Genomic DNA, 19,430 nt, shown 5'->3' with positions numbered 1-19,430 from the left:
TCAACGATTTACCCGCATGTATTTTAAGGCTATTTTTCTTTATTACCTTCGCTAATCATTTTGTTCTCCATGGTATATACGATTCAACCCCACTCTCCCTCAGTAACCACTTGACACACTTCGGAGTATAATTGTAGCAATTTACTAGAGTATATCTGGTGACTTGGACACGTCTAAACATATCGACATAACGCTTTTGCAACCGGAGCCTTGATTGAGCCATTCATATATAATCAGTCGGACATTTATGCCAGGTTCGCTCACCGTTCCAATACGAAAATGTCCCTTTAGGCTTTGAGTTGCGTGTTCAAGAATGTAAGCGTATGTGGTTGTGGCATTGAAAAGTACTGGCAACTTTGTTGGTTGCTGGTTGCTTTGGTGGTAAGCTGTCAAAATGAGTTTTAGTTTTGATAATACCCAGATATTATTTAAATAACTAATAAAGTATTTCCTCTCAAAAATAATAAATTCCGATGGTCTAAAATATATAGAGTACCCATACTAATTTACTAGTAATTTCGAGAAAATTAATTTCGTTGTATGTTTAAAGCAACTGCATCCCGTTTTAGTTTGGTAATTGTTGTGATAGTGTTACCTCTACTATAAGAATATAAAAAAAAAATTATATTAGAAGTGACAAACTTTCGAGTACTTTCAAGATTCGTAAAATGTTTTACGTTTGCAATACGAAATCACTAAAACCAAAACGCACAATGGTCTCATCGCTGGGAAGCGCGTGGCATAATTTTGGACTTGAAAGGATTTCGAAAATTAGTTGCCCAACTATTTAAGACTAATAAATAATACCCTAAAAGTGTTTTGAGTACAAGTATTTTTATGTTATTAAAAAAATCGATGGCACAAGCCTGCCCACAGTCTTATTCAGCTATCATGGGAGTAAGTTATTAGGTGTTACCTTTAGAATAATCAGATTCCTTCGATCATTTCTCACCTATAGAATATTACTTCGAGTACCAATAGTAAGTTCACACCTACGATGCGTAACGCGGTGGCTCGACGAAGCTCATTTCATGGTCTATTGTGGGATCTTGTGAAAGCAATCAGTCGCCACGACTTTTTTGTCGGTAATAATTACCGACGCCTATGTTCTAGTTAAAGATGGTAGGGGAATGCGACTGGTGATCGGAAAATGTTCTAGTTGAATGGTCGCATGCGATTGCGAGACATAATGGCGTCTCGAATAATCGGATACACCTGGTTGTTGAAGGAAAGTGGGTAGAACTGTGATATGATATGGTTGGTGGATTCCATGAAAAGATGGGGACGATGGGTTTAATTGACACTAAAGTGACAGGTATTATGAAATTGACGAGTCCGTGTGAGTGTGTCTTGCATCGATGGTATTATACTGATTTTGTTTTTAGGGCTTGGTAATATGGTGCTAAGCAACAGATTGGAACCCAGCCATGTTCATTTCTTTACCCTTTGTCTTTTGAAGAACCTTGCTTACGACAGCTAAGACATAGCGCAATAAATAGAACGATGTAAAAATCCAGCAGTAAAAAAAATCTTATAAAAAACTTCTAAATCTCATAACAATTTATCATTTACTCCAAAAACCTGCGAACTGTACGCGCAAAAAATAAAACTCTAGTTACGAAACTTTCTTCCAAAAATAGAATTTAATCTCTGAACTAGATTTTTGATATAACTCTTTCAATACAACGCCAACGTTACGGTCGAATGAACCCTTAACAGATTTGTTAGAATTTTTTTCTGATGTCAATTTCGCATGATTAAAAACTTAATTGTTACGAATAAAAGTACCCGCACACTGAAAACTTTGGACTGATAAATCAGTATGGAGATTAATCGTAGAACGCACATTACAAAGATCAGGTCATCATCATCAACTCAGCCATGGGACGTCCACTGCTGAACATAGGCCTCCCCGTTAGATCTCCATAGATACCGGTTGAGAGATCAGGTATTTAGCCGGTATCAGTCCGACTGAAAACTTTGATTGGAATCAAGATTTGTTTAAAAAAATTGCCTTCTGGGTCAACTATCGGCCGACTTTTTAGTCTGCAATGTACTATAAGAAGTCATTATCACACTTATGTAAGTGTTACTGAGTAGGTGTTTCAGTTATTTTTAAAACATGTGAAAGTCTTTGTGGTTTTATTTCGATCTAGGTCTGATTAAATGGGTATAACGAGGTCTATTATATCGGCTTCTGTGACTGACAAGAAGATTATTGGGAAAGTTAATAATGATTCATTCATCATCAAGTTTTGATTAAATATTATGCAACTATATCATCACCACCGTAGGTAGTCTAACTAACATGATGGAGCTGAGTACCAGTGCGTAACATGAAGCGACTCCGACTTTCTAGATTCTGACCCGTAGCGACTGAAAAAGATGTTCAAATGACAGCCCAAACCCAAGAATTTAAAGTCACGGACGAACTGTCATGACAAGATAGTCACCCAGCCACGGCCCGACCTGGCCTAATGATGCTTACTATCAAGCCAAACTGCAATATTTGCAACTATATATTCTTATATTTAATGAGTACCGTTCTTCATCAAAACTTGCAGACCCCTAAAACACGACCGAGATCGTATTAGCTTTGCAAAATAATACATTATAAAAGTTTCGTATTTCTTCGCCGTATGTAAAAAGGTGTAAACGATAGTTAGTTGATTAAAACCTCTTTTTTCGAAAAAGATCATTATAATAGATCTATTATCGTCTTGATAAATTGCAGTGCATTTTGTAGGAGAAATCGGGTGTGCATGCATTGTTGTGTATGCAAGTGAAATCAAGTCATTTGTCAAGTAAATATTAGCCTTTGTAAGTTTGGCCTGGTTTTTTAAATCGAAATTAGTTTGTCATAATAATATGATCAGGCTAGACTATTGTATGTTTATTAAAATAAGTACATACCGTATGTTTTGAATTGCATTTCTTTTAACGATACGTGTGTAAAATAATAACATACAATATTGTATTGTATTTCGATATAATTATATAGCTCGGAAAAATAACTAGTCTTATAATAGCTGTAGGCATAGCTTATAAGAAGGCAAGAAAATGCTGTTGGTAACATATTATGGACACTAAATCCAGCCTTAAATAATTTATTTTAATCTTTTAGTCTAATAATTTACATAAAGAGAAAAAAAGCTATCATTAAAAAAAAACTATTTACACATTTTTTACCCGAAACATAGTTAACTTCTCAGCCTAAAACATTTTTTCCAGTATTTACTTTGCCAATATAAAATCACAAAAAAACAGGAATTAATTGTTAATTTTTATGTTTGAAGTAAAATAACCCGGCGGATGCGACTATCGGTCGAATGTACCATCCCGTCTTTTTCGAGGGCTCTAATCGTATAATTGACTTCCCACGAAACACGGAGTTTTTGAGCTCAAATGCCTTCGATCTCACTACATGGATAACAACTGTTTAGTTTTTATTTGACAATAAAAGTCCCGTACTTACTCGTGTTGAACCGTTTTGATTGAGAATGAGGAAGCTGTTTGAATATTTTTCAATTGATTTTTAAGTCAATAGATGATACGCCTGTGGTATGTAGGTAAATAATAGTTACATGGCTTTAGATGATGCAAATAGTAAGAATGTTACGCCAAAAGGAGTTTTAAGAATACTTACTGTCATACCTTATTTCATACACATTGGAAACCAAACAAACTCTTTGTTTCGTTTGCTAGACCAATGAAATCAAACTTAGAATCAATAAATCAGTCATATTTTATGGATTAAAAGCATTAAGTATAATACATTATGCATCATGCATATAATGATAGGTATATGATTACGAGGTACAGACCAAAGTAAACTTCGATCTCTTCCATTTATACCGTATCCCGCAAAATCTCTAATCCCACTAATAAATCACTCGCTACAAATAATTTCTCGTTACTCTGACCGCATCTGTGTACCGAGCGTTACATTGAAGCAGAGCCACAGACTTACTTCTCAAAGAAACCTACGACATGCGCTTATAAAAACTTGCAATCCGGCAAATTGTACCCTACGATCTCATCCACAGGGTTGAATCTCCATCGCCACAAAAAGTGTGATAGATCAAAACGGAATTAAAAAACTAATCGAAAATGAATGCACGTCGCCTCAGACGGCCGAGAAAGGAAAGCACGTATTTGTCGCGGTTCCGTAGGAAAAAAATCTTATTTCATTCATAAAATGAGTCGCATTCAGTACGGAGTTTTTTTTTCTCTCCGCCGGAGCGCGTTATTCATCGAGCCGCTTGATCGACGTGAAATGATGTCAAAACTAAACTTTTTTTAGGGTTCTTTACATTTAACACACTGTTCACAGTCGAGTGGTTCCGTCACGGATACGGATTTTCATAGTTTGGTTCCCAAGACGAAGTTTTTCTTATTTTAGTGACCTACGTTTTTACTCGTGAGGTTTTATATCAATCTTAACACATGAGATGGGATGAATTGTACTTAAGGTACTCTTTTATTTATTTGCTTTGGAACACAATTCATTTTCAATCTATTTAATGATGACTTCGCTGCTTATGCGTGTATATGCAATTAAAATGAAGAAACTTAGTTATATTAACGTTTTGTAAAGCCTTGTGTGAGAATACGTGTATGATGTCCAATAGATTATGTAAAAAAAAACATAAATGTGAAAGACATCTGTCTGGCTTTCACGCCAAAACTTAAACTGATATATATGAAAGACTAGCTTCCGCCAGCGGCTTCGCTCGCGTGGTGTGTTGATAAAAAGTAGCCTATGTGTTAATCCAGGGTATCACCTATCTACATACCAAATTACAATCAAATCGGTCCAGCCGTTGTTGCGTGATTGAATAACAAACATCCATCCATACATTCTCACAAACTTTCACCTTTATAATATAAGTAGGATACAATTAAGACGAGAGCCTGCTGAAAAAACATATTTACAGGCCACTTCTTATGTGGTTGCGGGAAAGTAGTTCCTACAGGACGCGAGTACAACCGCAGAAAACAGCCAGTATCACATAAACACAACCGAACTAGGCAATAAAGCAAATTCGCGCGGGACACCTATCTCACAAGTGCGAATGTAAAGCACAAATGTCTTGTACTCGCGCTAATAATGTTTTCTGTGTGAAGAAATAGCCGCGATATTTTATCGTACAGTAAACTGCACATTAGTGGTAACTGTCATGCACCTTAACTCAATAGTAATAAGTACGATTTTCCTAAAAAACTATTACCACTGACCTGCAGTTGACTGTACATTTGAAATTATTATCGCTGCGGGGTAAGCTGAGATAGGCCAGTTGATCGAATGTTATTCTAATACATAAATGTTTGACGGCAGATATTGCACCGGGCTACATCGAAATTTGCGCAGGAGTGTGTTGAGCAATAGTAACTACTTCGTACTTATCGTTTGTGAAAGCTAAGTTATCAGCTATATATTTTACAACTAACAAAATGCTCTGTTTATAATAAACACTACATCTTGTAAAATTAGAGTCATTAGAAAAATCTGTACTATATTTTATCCCATTGCACTAAAAATATGTAGGTGCCGCTAACAGTCCATTCAACGTACAAGAATCACCCTAACACATTCGCTACAATCGATTCAAAATCCGAATTCCATCAACATGGCGACCTCACACAGTACAAAAAGTCTAACAATATCTCTCTTCCCGCACGTAGCAAAGAGAACAAGACTAGACTTTACATAAACGGCAGAACTTTCGAACGAACGTAACGCAATCACGATCACGACTCGATCCTTTGTGCGGATCGATACGATCCATCGATCTGTGCGTCGCGCCGTGTACGCATGCATTATGTACTCGCATTTTTAGGGTTGGTTGCACCGTGACGGTTTTAACGGTAGATAACTTTCCTTCGGATTTTTATTACATTTTTAAACCTGTTTCCATAACAATTTGGTTGGTTTGTGGTTTCAACCATACCATAACCATACTTAGCACTATATTGACGATTAGTTTATTAGTCATAAGTAATTATGAACTTTTTACTGGATTGGTAATAGGATTTATTATAATTTCCGACGTAATCATTTACCATTAAAATGTGTGTACGACTTTTTAGGAGTTAAATACACAGGAATTATGTTGTCGATATATTCAAATTCATTTAGAGTGCTAGTTTATTTACACAAATACACACGTATCAACCAAATACACACGTGTCAACCAAATACACACGTGTATTTAGGTGACAAATTAATCAGTAGGATGTGCTTTTCCACAGCACAACACAATTTTTCTTAAACCTCGCCTTAAACGGCCCTTTAACCACCGCTCAACCCCAAAGTACCACCAGCCAAGTACTATGCCCAGAAACCCGATAGGCATCTAGCAATGGGATCGTTAGTTAGTGCAACTTGAAAGCTATTGCGGGCATTTTGCTTGAAATTAACAATTATGGTCTTACACTCGATTTGTATGTTCCAATGACCGCATCGACGTGAAAGGGGAGCCTAGAATAAGTTGTAGTGAGCCAAGATTTATTCAGAACTGTGTTTAAGGGCATTTTCTACGTTGAAGTAATGGGACGACGGTGTAAGTATATTTTGTTCGAGCGTTAGTAAAGCATGGTTTAGTGTTATGGGCTATAGATGGCGTTTGAGTGATGGTGTCGTGTGGCCAAATAATTATATGGGTTGTGTATGATATAAATGTCAGTTTGGATTAGTGGTTGTGACTGTATTTTATATGTTTGTTTTGATTTCATTTTTGTTCGTTTAAATGAATTATTATGCATAAAACGCGCATATAGCTTTTTATGAAAACGTCAGTCAATTTATTTAATGTACGTATGCAAAAACCCCAAAAAATTAAGAAAGCAGTTGGTGCTCATTGGGGGAAGCCAAAGTGGAGACTGAAAGCTACCTTTTCTAACATCACAATAGTCAAGTCAGATCTGACTAGTCCACACATCATATCTTGCAATCGGATTTGGGATTGGAATCGTTCATTATGCGTACGGCTAAAATGGAATTCCTTTCCAGAATCTACATTTCCAACTTCAATCTGGGTAAGCATGTTCCATTTGTCTTAACAGCATCACTTACCGTCAATTAAGAAAGTCAAACACATGCTAATCAAGAAAAAAGAAAAACACCAACCAGCAACAAAAACAAACCAACCCTCACCAGCCTACAGGGTAAAAAAGACCAACACGTTAAACACACAACCCTTACGGTGCATTCGAATCAGCATAATTACGCGATCCAAAGGCAATTTGTAGGCAAACAAGGTAATCGCTTGATGTGAATTCACGTACAAATAGGACCATTAACTGTAGCAGTGTTGGACACCGGAAGACCGGGTCGTACGGGACGGCACGAATCGACAACCTTCGACATCACACAGTGGGTAGTGATGGGGTTTGTCGATATCGATATGTCGATTGGTTGGTGATTTTGGCTCATAAAGTGGTGAAGTAATTCGACGGACTGTGATGTATTGGGCAATTCCTTGGCAAAATTGGGATGAGCTTTTTAAAATAAATCCTGGGAAAATAACTATTTGATTTGATTTTACATATTTTAGTGAAATATGTAGTTGTACAACATAAAAATAATTCAAGACACAAGTTACTTTTATAATCGCAGTGAGCACGTAATAGTGTAAAAATAACATTCTAATCCAACTAAGAAGTTATGATTGCTTCCCTAACAAGAAAAAAATCCCAGGAAATAAACTTTCTCTTAAAAGACCTCCAAGTCTCCAACCATTTAAGCGTGCCACGTTAAATCTCATCTTAGGAGCTAGGTAATTATCCTGGCGACACTCCAAACTGTCTCGCTCATTTCAATTAGCTCTCTTAAATATTCAATGTCTTTAAAATAGGCTGCGATTCCACGTCGCTGTTGGCTAGTTCAGAAGTTTCATTACTGAGGGTACTGCCCGGGTTAATTGTTGACTTCAGTCGGAATGCTTTTATTTTTACGACATCACTCGACGTTTATGAGTTATGAAGAACAAGTTGGCGGCGTACGATTTTGACAGTAAAGCCTGTGATTTGATGGCGTTAATTTTTAATGGGCTTAGAATTTTAATTGTGGTATTAGGGAAGATTGCGCATAGAGGTGGACTGTAAAATGTTTTAGGTGCTTGTTTAATTTTAGAGAATCTTTGACGGTTAAAATTTATACTGGAAGTTTTTGGCACACCCGATTCTTAGCTGGGTTAATGTTGTTGACTTAAACATAATGTACCTATCCTTTTGCATATTTTTCTTAGCGTAGTGTACGTAGAGGAATCTATAATGTACTTAAGTACTCTAGTCGTACACTCTACCTCACCTCTCGCAGAAAAACAGGTTACGTGTCCGTTTCATATCTCATAAACTGACATATCAATCCTTAGATTAATAATCTAATAAACGAACACACACAAATGCCAAACGATATTCCAATTAACAATTCGCATACGTAACATGACTAATCACAAACACATCTCGAGTACTCACATATCGATAGTATCTACTATCTACAATTTATCGATAACGTCGTATCGATGTTTCCGCATCGACACATTGGTGCGCGCGGAATGCGTCGGGGCGCATCACTACGCACACGGACTGATGATCATTGCTGGCGCATGCGCTCTATAAATAATATGTTGTAAAACGATTTTCGATAGATTAATCTGAATCGTGAGCACGGTCGTGCGCCGGCGGCCACAAGAGGGATCTATTGTAGATCGATGCTGATTTAGGAATGGTTAGACGGTACGGGAAGAGTTGTCGTATTAATTGTGAATTACTCATAGTGGTAGCTTGATTTATTGGTGTTAATGTCCTTCCATATGATCAATAGGCTAAAAAGAGAACTGTTTAAACAGATACAGGCATTTTCAGTTACTGAGACCTCTGAGTCACGATCTTATTACCTCGATTACAATCATTACATTATTGATACCATCTTGTTGATTCCTAGTCTTTACATTTTACTATGTATGTAGATAAATGACAGCTTTCCTTATAAAACTGAACACTCATCACAACTAGAAGAAATACGTTTCCTCCATCCCTTATAGAATTATATTATCAATGACAACTCTAGAAGCATACCACATACAGGGAAATAGCTGAAACATTAGCACCAACTACCTTCAAATAGACAGTAGCTTTACGTCAAAAAGCTCATACAAAATATGAAAATACTTGGAGCTCATAACATCGTGACGTTAGCCATCAAAGTAATAATTCTGAGATTTTCTTCCTCATAGTGAGATTAAGCCATCAACACAAGATGTATTGGACTTTGCTTCAAGCTAACCAAGTTTCAGTTTTAACGTGATAAGGTAGACTTTAAGAGTACCCGCAAACTGACAACTTTTAGTCGGCCGATAGTTTGTTTGGGCTCATAAATCAGTATGAAGATGAACGGTAGTACGCACATTACAAAGATTAGGTATTTAGCCGGTAACAGACCGACTGAAAACTCAGTCTGACCCAGTAGTATTGGGTTGCCCAGGTAACTGGGCATAGGTTGAGGAGGTCTGATAGGCAGTCGCTCCTTGTAAAACATTAGTACTCAGCTGCATCCGGATAGACTGCAAACCGACCCCAACATAGGTGGGAAAAGGCTCGGGAGATGATGAGACGATTGAAAACTTAGATTGGAGTCAAGATTTTTTTTTGCCATACTTCGTGACAACTATCGGCCGACTATTTAGTCGGCAGTTTGTGGGTATTTTAAAGTAACTGAGTCGTGATTACACGAAGGGTACCGATCCGTAGTGTGTCTGAGGCTGCCTCACGAAGATATGAATCCTGGAAGGTATTTATTACTATTGTATTTCTTTCATGTAATGTGGGAGTGCACTATGTAGTGTAATAGGGATCTGCAGAAAATGGTTAGTGGTACTAGTTGTGGTCTTAAATATATAGAGGTGGGCTTACATGACCTAAAGAACGGCATAGGTATCTCATATCAGACTTATATTACCATGCAATTATACCTTGTTTTATGTGGGAAATCATCAAATGACTCCTTTGGCTGTAGTTGCAGCGAGGAAGTTTCACACTCCTTCTGACTGAAAGCCACCTTTTCCTAGCACCGTTTGTGTACCACAGCCGCGATAACTCTCGTACCTACCACCTCGCAGTATGTCATCATACCCTTAACTCATTTCTCTGTAGCCTACAAACTGAATACGAATTCCTAATTTTTCTATTAACAAATTCAGTTCTAGAATTTACAGACCTCCCTATCTAAGAGACACATAAGGCTATGCCCATGCGCACGCGTGTGTCCGCGGCACATAAATGCTCTGCGTCCTGTAGGACATTCCCACACACTACCCAGTCGGGACGCACGAACTGGGAACTGGGAACTGGTGTCCCGTGCAATGGGAATACATTTATCATACTAATGCTATAAAAAGGAATGGTTTGCTGGGTTGTGTTACTGACTTATATTGGCTGGTCACAAAATGGCCCTTCAGCTCTGTAGCTCTATCGAACCTGTGTTCAATACATCTTCAAGCGGAAATGGAATTTAATGGCACTTGTCAGTAATGTAGCTCATACATCAGAAACATCTAGTGTCCTTTTTATCCATGGATATTCTATTCCAGCACCTATGCTTGAAGTGGTTTACTCTTGACACGCGTGAAGTCAGTTCTACATAAAACTTTTTTGACTCTCAAAGCGTTTCAGGCTGTTGAGAGTAAAGAAATATATCGGTGTCTGAAACTTATTAGCCTAAATAGGAAAGTACTTTCGAATACTCTAATTTCACGGATTTTTTGAAATAGTCTTCCTCACCTTACTACATATAAGTTTTCGTCAGTATATTTTGCAAAAGTCTATCCTGTAGGAACAAAGAGTCTGTCTTTGTTCATTTGAATTCCTTTTTCAAATGTGCATCACATAGCCTGCCAGTATTAAGACGCGGGAAACTGCATCCTTTCACATGAAAAATTCACTTTACACTTTCTTAAATGGAAACTTTAAGCCCCATAAAACTTTTCAAGCGTGCTTCACATAAGTTTTACGTTCAATACTATAACTTTACCAAGTTTATTCTGCACTCTTCTTAAATTCTACACAATCTTATTTACCTTCAGTTAAGGTTCAAAATCGTCTAGCTCTGTTCTACTGAACAGTAAATGTAATTTAGTATAGGCTAAGGAGGCGTTAAATGTAAGTTAGTCGTATTGCGAATAAGTATAAAGAGTTGGTCGTATGCGAAAACTTTATCTATGCCTTTACGTATGCGCTTTATGATAAGGACTCACAAAAATGATTAAGGCTCATTTTGTTTAAAGAAGATCGCCTTTCAATTAACTGACACTCTTGGACTGGAATATTATAGTAAGAGCTCCCGTAGAATGCAAACTTTTAGTCGGCCGATAGTTGGTTTGGGCTAGTGAATCAGTATGAAGATGAATGTTACCACGAACATTACAAGGATCATATTGTATTTAGCCAGTATCAAACCTACAGATAAATGTGACTAGAATCAAGATTTTCATTTAGAAAAAAATGTTCGTAGCCATCGGATCAGCTGCCGGCCGACTGTTTATTCTGCAATGTGTGGCTACTCTTAAGCATAATCATTTTTGAAGTACTTTAGACAATTCTTTGCTAATTACGTAATATTCATATTCTAACACAAATTAGATTCAAAAGAGTAGATTTCTACTGAGAATTAAATGCAAGCTTCGATGTAAGTATTTATAAAGTCTCTGATAGAACATAACAGTACACCCCTGATAGTACGGTACCGACGATAATCCAGCGTCATAGCTTTCAATACTTAATTACAAGTAAACGTTTGCAACAATGCACATTCGCACATTTGCAAGATCAAACCGAACTGATAGGTTGGGAACGCAATAACACTAATGCGTACCCGTGAAATGACACTCGATCGCAATTACTGATAGCTTCGGTGAATGCAGCGAACGACAATGTAGTGAACTGGCGTCTTGTTAAGGAACCATGCGAGAATTAAGAAATGCTTTGGGGTTGATCACTCGTAAATGCAGATGCTATATACAATTTTGACTACATAAAGACGACGCATGACGTCTTCGGCATTACTGCTTTCTATCCCCGATCAAGTATTCAGAGGCAGTCGTTGATACCACCATGGCAGCAGAACGCATCATCACGCACATGTCGTAGAAAATACTGTCAAGCTTAGAAGAAAAGAAGGAGATTTCTTGCAATATCAGAATTAAAATTAAAGGTTAAAATTCTTGATCTTTGACACTCACAAATATAATTATGACATTCCAAATGACAGACCAATCGCAAAAATATCGACCGATGTACCCAATAAGGTAGACTTTCGACACATGTGTGACAAGATCTCATTATTACGTGGTACAGTATCTGATGCAGGCATACGTGGGCACTGCAGACCGTTTCTATAGTAAGTGGGTCGAACTGCAAATGTCACGTGTTTGGGATATTATGTTGAGTTTATTTTGTGTTATATGGTTACTTATGTAGAGTTAAGCAAGGTTATTTAAAATTCCCAATTTTTGACCTTAGAGCAGAGCACTTTACGCTTCCATTCATCCTCTTTTTTGTAACCAATGATACTAACATTCACCCCCTGATTATTGATTCTCATCTTTATGGCAATCGATCTATTTTTCTAAGTTATTTTTCTAAGTTTGTATGTACTTTCTAAGTATATCTTAGACACCATTGGCTGTGTTTCGGATGGCACGTTAAACTGTAGGTCCCGGCTGTCATTGAACATCCTTGGCAGTCGTTACGGGTAGTCAGAAGCCAGTAAGTCTGACACCAGTCTAACCAAGGAGTATCGGGTTGCCCGGGTTACTGGGTTGAGGAGGTCAGATAGGCAGTCGCTTCTTGTAAAGCACTGGTACTCAGCTGAATCCGGTTAGACTGGAAGCCGACCCCAACATGATTGGGAAAAGGCTCGGAGGATGATGGCTCGGCAATCGATCTATTCACAAAACTGTTTAGGACTAAATTAAGCAAAAAAAATCTATAGAAAGTCTCCAACTGTCCTGTTAGAACCGGCTCTATTTGACAATACGATTTTGTTTCTATGTAGTCGAGATCAGAAACATAATTTTATTTGTATTTCACACATTACTGAAGTATATCAACAATCACATCAGTACACAAAATTACTTATTCTAGATACACCAAATAAATACCGATGTAACATTACCCAATATAATATCTATCTACAATAACCACGTACCCACACACATGTACTTCCAATAGTTTAGAGGTACAATACAAACCGTTAGCATACTCCACTTGCATACAAAGTTAGACCTAATTACTTTCCTAAGTTATACCGTCGAGTTTAATTGCAATTGCATTCAATTAATATTACAATACCATTGTTTACAATTACAGGTCGCACCCCGGGCGATTGTTATATATTAAATGTTGTATACAGGGTGGGCTCGATGGAACGAATTGGAATATCGAAAATATAACTTTGGGTTTATATTATTTTTGGTTTCGTGTATTATGATGAATGCAGGCATAGTTGGACAATATAAGTAGCTAAAGTTATTTTTTTATAATTGCCATTAAATTAGAATGTTTTTCGAACGAAAAATCAGTTTGAAAAGGTTTCTGAAGTTGACCACACAAAAAGTTTTTCACTACAAATCTTTAGTGTATTTTCGTCAAATACTTGCTTGCCTCTTTAATGTTTACTATTTCATATAAAGCTTAAGTATTAGTAGGTATTAGTTTTTATAGCGCAATTTCACACTATCCATACGTTTCATTTTTAAAACACCCTGTAACAAAATAATTGTGATAGATATTCGTGTGAGGCAACACGTTATCAAAAGAGTATGTTATAGACGTTAAATTAAAAAGTAATGTATCACATGTAACAAAGCCTTGGAGCTGATTTGTAATATTTTTTGTTCTCATATGTGGTACAGTAAATGCTTTTGTCCGTCTGTCTGGCAAACAATAAACTACTCTATAGTTTTTTTGTTATGTTGCAAGAGGTATGTGTATCAAATAAATTGCCAGAAGCCTTTAATAGTAAGTATGTTATATTGCAACATGAATATTTTCCTAGAAAGTCTGGCTTAGAGCTGTGTTGTTTCGTATGGAAATAAAGCAATGCTTGACAACAGGGTTCATTCATATGAATACTTGTTCGGAAAAAAGTTTACATTGCAGAGTCAAGAGTCAGTCTATTGACTCTTGGGTGGGGCACTTGTACTGTTAATTGTACAATGGCTTTGGATGGTTAACTAATATTTAGCAGTATTTACTTAACGAAATATGAATTCCATACCCATACAAATTGTGGTAATTGTTCTATTCTTACATCTACTACATCAATAGGACGGTTGCAAAACAAAAGACAATATTTAGCATAATTGGGTTTATTAGCAGCTTGGACAATCCAGAACCTATCATCTTAAATATATAAAACTCAAAGGTGACTGACTGACTGACATAGTGATCTATCAACGCACAGCTGAAACCACTGGACGGATCGGGCTGTAATTTGGCATGCAGGTAGATGTTATGACGTAGGCATCCGCTAAGAAAGGATTTTGATCAATTCTACCCCCAAGGGGATAAAATAGGGGATGAAAGTTTGTATGAAACTTGCCCACGCAGACGAAGTTGCGGGCAACAGCTAGTATATAATATTATGGTCAGTATTGATAGCTGTTAGTCTAAAGCACAAGCGTCAGCGAGACGCTGTAAAGTATTATAAAACTTAGGAATACTAAAAAGGGTTCACCTTCATTGCCTATTAGTTCTTTAGGCAAATAGTTCGATCAGGCTCATCAGTCAATGTGGAGATGAATTATAATTAGAACGCTCATAATAACGATCAGCTAGCCAGACAATATCAGACCGACTAAAAAGTTGGAGAAGACTGGATTCACGATTACCTTCACAATAAACTGTCTATCAACCATCGGGCCAAGTATTAGTTAACCGGACTCACATAAATCATTTTAAAAATGCTTCAGGTTTGACCTAAAAGCTTACCTCTTTAAGCATGTCACCATTGCCGTATAATGCAGTATATTTGGAGTACTGATCGTCAATTGTCATTCCAACTACAAATCACTTTAACCCACACTACAGCTTATAACTCGCACCATACAAAATGACGAATGCTACCCTCAGGCAGGTACGCGACACCATGCATCATGCATCAGGTAATTGTTGCCTCCAGTTCCTGCAGCCTGCAGGTCCTGGGTGATTAATCTGGCACCACTAGTGGACTGGAAGCCATTACTGATTTGATAGTTATGGAGCACTGGGTTGGTGGTACTTGTTTTGCTAATGGGCAGTCGTTATACATAATTCTGGGCCTATGTTTTTATTTCTGTTTTACAATCGATTAAAATTATAGTAAGCATACTGCGCATCTACTCATGTATTCAGAAAGTTGTAAAAGAATCTATAAAGTACTACAGCCTTACTACAAAAACTTAAACATCTGTTGAACACTTGTCTAAAAAAAGTGTGGCTGCAAAACGGCCTTTATTTCAACGCCATTAATGACTTTTTAATGAAACAAGTAGTTTTACTTAGTAAAAATAGCAAAAACTTTAATAATTATCATGTACAATACACCGGCTAGTAATGTCCACGGAGCAGAGAGAAACCATAGATTAAAAAATACAAAACTATAACTATGCTGAATGGAACAAGGGAAATTGAGTACAAGGCGCAAAATCAAAATATTACAACAGCCATAATCTGTCACTTTTTAGACAAGTGTTCAACAGACGTTTAAAAGTTTTATAATATTTAAAAGGCTAATACTTTTAAGGAGTTTGTTTGGTATGTCTGTGTTAGATAGCCCATAAATAGAGGAAGGCTTTATGGCTTTGTTTCCGCAGGTGTTAAATATTTTCCCACGCGACGTGAATGATATTAGGAACCTAAGCTTGTATGCAGATAATCATCATGTTGGCAACAACAACACAAGTTTTTAAATCTTCATTTATTTGTAACTTAAGTTAAAGTTCGGCCGCTCAGAGAATGCGTTCCTGACACATCGCGATTGAACTGACGACGTAACTTTGTAATGGCGTTGCAGTACGATAAAAATATTTTTGCGGGTTGTTTATCGTTTTAACAATTGATGAGCATTAAAACAACATTATTATATCAATAATAATCAATGAATGTTGTAATTTTGTGCCAAATTGAGTGTCAAATAACTTGGTAAACAATATTTTCTAAATCTATACTGCGCTATTACAAGGTTATGTCAGCGCTTTATATTTGTAGTGCTGTGCTAAAAATAACAGGCAAGTATCGTAATCTGTTCTTATAAGTCGATGGTTCTTATACAGTTATACTTATAATATAAAATAATACGTATTGTTTTTCTTTTTAAGAATTTGAAAATAATGGACTATAAGATAACTTTTATGAAATATAAAAATAAAACTATGATCAAACTGAACGCGCGAATGAAAGTAGCATTTTTATATTTAGGTTGAAAATGGTAACCCCAAATGGCATCATGGGCCGTCATTTTGTGACGCTAAATAGTCGTCTGTTGTCGTTTCGTGCGCAAAGACTAAAAACCTGATTTTGGAAGATTTTGACCGAGATATCAGGATTAATTCTGTTACCTATTGATAATAGCTAATATAATTATACACGTAGGCGAAAATGATGATGAAGACACCACCTCCTCAAGCGAATCGGAGTCTGATTAATATTCTGTACGCACATTCAATTCAATGTAGGGTAGACTGGGTACAGTTGTGCCAATTTTCGTTTGATCACCAATAATTTTGATATTTGACTAATTAGCTCGCAGGAAAGGAACTTGTATCGCAATTTGTACATTTGTGTACGTAAAAACACTCATATATTGTTCCTTAATACAATGTAGGTATTACTCATAAGATCAATTTAAAAAAAAATGGGAAAGTGTCACAACCGGCCACATACCAAGGGCGGTTGTGACATGCATAAACATATATCAAAATGGTCTATAATATCTTTTATTGTAGAAATGTTTAACATAATAAGCTTACAAACATAGTTTTAACAATCAACAAAACAACATTTGCTCTGTTCAAACTTGTAGCTGTAGAAAGGCTTGTAGCTTGAGCTACACGTACGAAATCCCTTGTTTCACTTCTTCATCGGCATCTTTTTATTTTTTGATATCACACTGCGCTCTTTCGGTCTTCCGCAAACGTATCCTGGACATCTAAAAGCAAAAAACAATAATATGAGATTTATTATATGTAAAGATATTCGTCACAACCGTACCCAAAAAAATTGACACAACCGTACCCGACGCATCATTTTGAAATCAAAAAATCGCCATGATTTTGCCAAATACTTTACGTAAAAAGAAATCACTTGTAATTAAATATTAATATTCAAATTTTAAAGAAAATAATAACAAGGTAATCTATCTGTATAAAAATAACAGTAATTAGGAAACGAAATCGAACAAAAATACTTACTTTTGATTGTTGAAAAGCAATGTGGGCTCCTGCTTACGTCAACGTCGTGCGCCGGCTAACGCAATACTGGGGAACGTGTTTAGGCTTGTGAGCCACGTCTTTCTCCCTCACAACCTCCCCCGTTTTACGTATAGTTTCGTTACAACTGCGACTGTCACTACCGTACCCTGGCACAACCGTACCCAGTTTACCCTACATACTTTATTGCATAGAAATACAGATTGTAACTTTGTAACAAAGAATAAATAAAACGATTTTATTATATGAATATTACCTTTTTTTGGTTTCCACTTAAATAACTAAAATATAAATTTTAAATGATTCCGCCAATTTTAAACGAAAATAATCTTAAAATAATGCGGCGGTTTATTTTGGGGGAACGGTAACGAACTCAGTGTTATGTTGTGCCCATCACTAGTCGTGACTAACTGATAGGTGTCAGGAACGCATTCTCTGAACGGCCGAAGTATAATTATTGTTAATTATTAATAATGTTACTGTTACAGCCTTTTTATCGTTCCACTGCTGGGCACAGGCCTCCTCTCACACGGAGAAGGATTGAGCATTAATCACCACGCTTGCTCAATGCGGGTTGGTGATTTCAGACTATAGTCCAGGTTTCCTCAAGATGTTTTCCTTCACCTTTTTATCAGCCATTGGTGTCCAAGATATACTTAGAAAGTACATACAAACTTAGAAAAGTTGCATTGGTACTTGCCTGACCTGGAATCGAACCCACACCCGAGTATGTACTCGAGAGGTTGGTTCTTTACCCACTAGGCCACCACGACTCTATTATTAATAATATTATTAATAATTAGTTTATTATTAATATTATATATTTCGTGTACAATTATAACTTTTACTTTTACAACTGTGATTTTTATAAACAAGTGATGATCAAAACGTACCTATCACCTAAACTAAGTCACTTCGTTATTCTACTACAAATAAATATTTTTTATTGCGTCAAGTTATCTGATACAAATCTGGCGATAAAAGAAATTCACTTGACACCCACAAGACATGCGTTAACAGCAAATTATTTCGACTAGAAAAAGATAAATAAAACTTCCCCTTTGCCGAATAAACGGCAATAAATCGACATGCCCTTATGTCAACAGCGTATTAGTGAGTACAAAACACAAATATAACATGACCTCCCAGGTTCTAAAGATAGTTTACGCTCAGAGTTCAGCTTATACTGGACGTGTTAAGCCCTCAGATTTGTCGCGGGTAAATCACGCGAAAAATCCAACGATAAACGTCTATATCCGCTTTTCCCACACATTTTCGCGTTTCCCTCTCTCATGTGCTCACTTAATATGATGGTGTTTGCCCTTTTTCCCCCATGCTACTGAGTTAAAACATAGCCATTCAAAAACCTACCTTATCTTAATGTTCGTGAAATTCAATTTCGTGTAACACCAAGAAAAATAAAATGCGCGTTCTTTTTTCCAGAAAAAAATGTACACATGCTGTCATTGTACTCTAAATACAAACATGTTAAGGTTCATTATCCTTTGGCAGGAAAATTGGCTTTTCTGTTTTTCTTCTAAAGAGGAATGTCGGGTGACATTGTTACACAGTGTATTGCACATTATTGGTGATTGAATGGCGTACTTAACTGGTTGAGGCGACAACTTTGATAAGGTACCCCCGTGCGGATAACACCGTAACAAGGAAGTTGCCCATATAAATTGTATTAGAGTAATATGTTGCGGTGGTTTGGTATATTTTATGGGTGGTGTTCGTGTATTATTTTTATTGAAAGGTGATGTGATATTGGTTTTATGGGGGGTTCACATGTTTGCATGACGTTGATGGCTACATGTGAGTTTTCGTTGAATATATATATACGTCTGATGTGCACGATAAAAAAGCTAAACTGAATTGTATTTTATACCTCGAGAATAATTAATCTATACTAATATTTCAAAGGAGAAATGTGATTGTATTCCGAAACTTCTAAACCGATCT

General features: G+C 36.6%; 1 long non-coding RNA gene across 1 annotated transcript; it reads right to left on the bottom strand.

The window, feature by feature from the left end:
* Positions 1-16,960: 16,960 nt before the first annotated feature.
* Positions 16,961-17,652, bottom strand: LOC135118068 (uncharacterized). Its single transcript, XR_010277340.1, has 2 exons — positions 17,451-17,652; positions 16,961-17,188 (listed from the first exon to the last, which is right to left on the bottom strand). It is a non-coding gene; the product is annotated as an uncharacterized LOC135118068 (long non-coding RNA).
* Positions 17,653-19,430: the final 1,778 nt, after the last annotated feature.

Source organism: Helicoverpa armigera, chromosome 18, assembly GCF_030705265.1.
Source record: "Helicoverpa armigera isolate CAAS_96S chromosome 18, ASM3070526v1, whole genome shotgun sequence".
In the NCBI taxonomy this organism is placed as follows: Eukaryota; Metazoa; Arthropoda; class Insecta; order Lepidoptera; family Noctuidae; genus Helicoverpa; species Helicoverpa armigera.
This window is presented reverse-complemented; position numbering and strand designations above follow the sequence as displayed.